At 42.3% G+C, this 2293-nt stretch overlaps 1 pseudogene; it reads right to left on the bottom strand.

The window, feature by feature from the left end:
• Positions 1–716: 716 nt before the first annotated feature.
• Positions 717–1537, bottom strand: LOC101673201 (annotated as a pseudogene).
• Between the last annotated feature and the right edge of the window lie 756 nt (positions 1538–2293).

Here is a 2293-nt window from a genome sequence, read left to right as displayed (position 1 = left end):
GCTGAGCCATGTCTTGAAATCAAAATGAGAACCCAGGGGCAGGTGCAGCCACAGCAGAAGCTCTGGTCAGGGAAGCATCTGTGGGAATGTCCACAAGCACATGGGTGCAAGGGAGTACCTGGGCTTTCCTAGTCTGTACACTCCTATCAGGAGCCTGAGACTTAAAGGGAGCCATGTTAGAGTCCACATTATCAGAAAGAGACATGAAGTTGTGATGGAAAAGATCTCAAAGTCAAAGGGAAAACTGTAATTTTGTATTTTCATTAACAATAAAGTTATGTGAAGGGCTTAGTGGACAAGTATATTTTCTTCCATATGAAAGAAAATATGATTATTCTTGGGAAATTTGGGGAGAATCTATATTACATGGTGTAAGTCATTTGAAATGAGATTAGTTTTAAGAATAGAACTTGTGCCATATAAGATACAGACAAAGGGGAATACAAAGTGATTTCCTTAACCACATGTAGAAGGAGCAGATTCTATTCCCACAGCCTGTTCAAGGAATAGCAGTTCTTGGCTCTGAGGCCTTGAACCCTGCAATCATGGATGCTTCTTCAGCCCCAGAACAGTTGGTCCTCACATCGCTGGAACCCCAATGATAGTTGTGTGTTTTTTAAATTTAATTTCAAGTTATTTAACATACAGTATATTATGTGTTTCAGGGGTAGAACTTGTGGTTCATTAATTGCATATAACACCCAGGGCTCATTACATCAAGTGCCCTCCTTAGTGCCCATTCTTTTCAGAGCCCTTGTTATATCTTTGTTCCTAAGGCTGTAGATGAAGGGGTTCAGCATGGGTGTGACCACCGTGTACATCACTGAGGCTACTGCACTTGAGTGGGAGCTCTGGGTGGCAGCAGAGCTAAGGTACACTCCTAGGCTCGTACAAAAAAATAAGGAGACAACTGAGAGGTGAGATGCACAGGTGGAAAATGCTTTATACTTCCCCTGGGCTGATGAGATCCCAAGTATGGAGGAAACAATCTTAGAGTAAGAGTAAAGGATCCCAGCAAGGGGAATACCAACCAGCAGGACAGCTGCAATACCATTGATATTTGTAAGAAGGAATGCAAGACACTTATGATCCAGGACCCCAGAACAAGCAGTCCACAGAGCCGGGGGTTCATGATGACTGTGTAGTGCAGGGGGTGGCAGATGGCTACAAAGCGGTCATAGGCCATCACAGCAAGGAGGTAGATGTCCAACACTGAAAAGATTATTAAGAAGTACATCTGAGTAACACAGCCTGCATAGGTTATGACTTTGCTCTGAGTCTGAATGTTCCACAGCATCTTGGGAACAGTTGTAGAGGTGAAACAGATGTCCACAAAGGACAAGTTGACCAGGAAGAAGTACATGGGTGTGTAGAGTTTGGGGTCTATGCTGACAGCGAGGATGATGACCAGGTTTCCAAACACAGTGATCAGGTACATGGAGATGAAAAGCCCAAATATGAGGGGTTGCAATTCTTGGTCCTCTGATAATCCCAGAAGAAGTAATTCTGGAATTTTTGTATCATTTCCTTGTTCCATGTGGTGGAGGTGACTTTTGGGAAAGAAGGAAACAACATGACAGACTTTTACACAAACTGTATTACTCACATATTTGAAATGTTACTTTTTATACTTGGCAGTCCAGAAATTTATTTTAATGTTTTTTTTTTGCATGGATATGGCCCCCTTTAAGGTAACCCCTGTGTCATGTCTGGTATAGTTGTTTCTCAATCAGTTTCTTCCCTAAGAACTCATATATTTCATAGGGTTACTAGGAAATTCTTAAAGTATTTTAGGAATATAAATTGACTGATGACCAAGTTTCAGGCATTACCTAAGCAATGTGCATAGGGTGCTAAAGAACAAAAGTCCCTACAGTGATGTAGAAAGAATGTATAAGCATATAAGAGATTTACATAACTTTGCAGAGGATGAGGGGTGCTAGAAAGAAAAGGAAAACAGGGATAAAGCAGACAGACAATTGGACATTGTATTTTTGTGAGTATTTAGGCTAATTCTGCAAACAAGGTGACACTGGAACACAGAACTCAAGAGAAAGATTGATGCAGGGTTATGTGTGGAAGTGTGTGCCCAGCAGAGGGAATGGCCAGTACAAAGGTCCCAAAGAAGGTACTTGCTTCCAATGCTCATATCAATGAAGCCAAGCTAGTGCTGCAAGGGGAATGAACTGGAGCAAGACTGAGAACAGACGGCATCAGACATGCTAAGGGAGGAAGTGGCCTCTCTGCTACCTCTGAAACCTCTAGTCACAGGGACTTCTTTGTCCACACTGCT

The sequence above is a fragment of the Mustela putorius genome, unplaced genomic scaffold, assembly GCF_011764305.1.
Source record: "Mustela putorius furo isolate JIRA1106 unplaced genomic scaffold, ASM1176430v1.1 tig00000095_pilon_pilon_pilon, whole genome shotgun sequence".
Lineage (NCBI taxonomy): Eukaryota > Metazoa > Chordata > Mammalia > Carnivora > Mustelidae > Mustela > Mustela putorius.
Note: the sequence above shows the minus strand (reverse complement) of the source record. Positions and strands in the feature narration are given on the sequence as shown.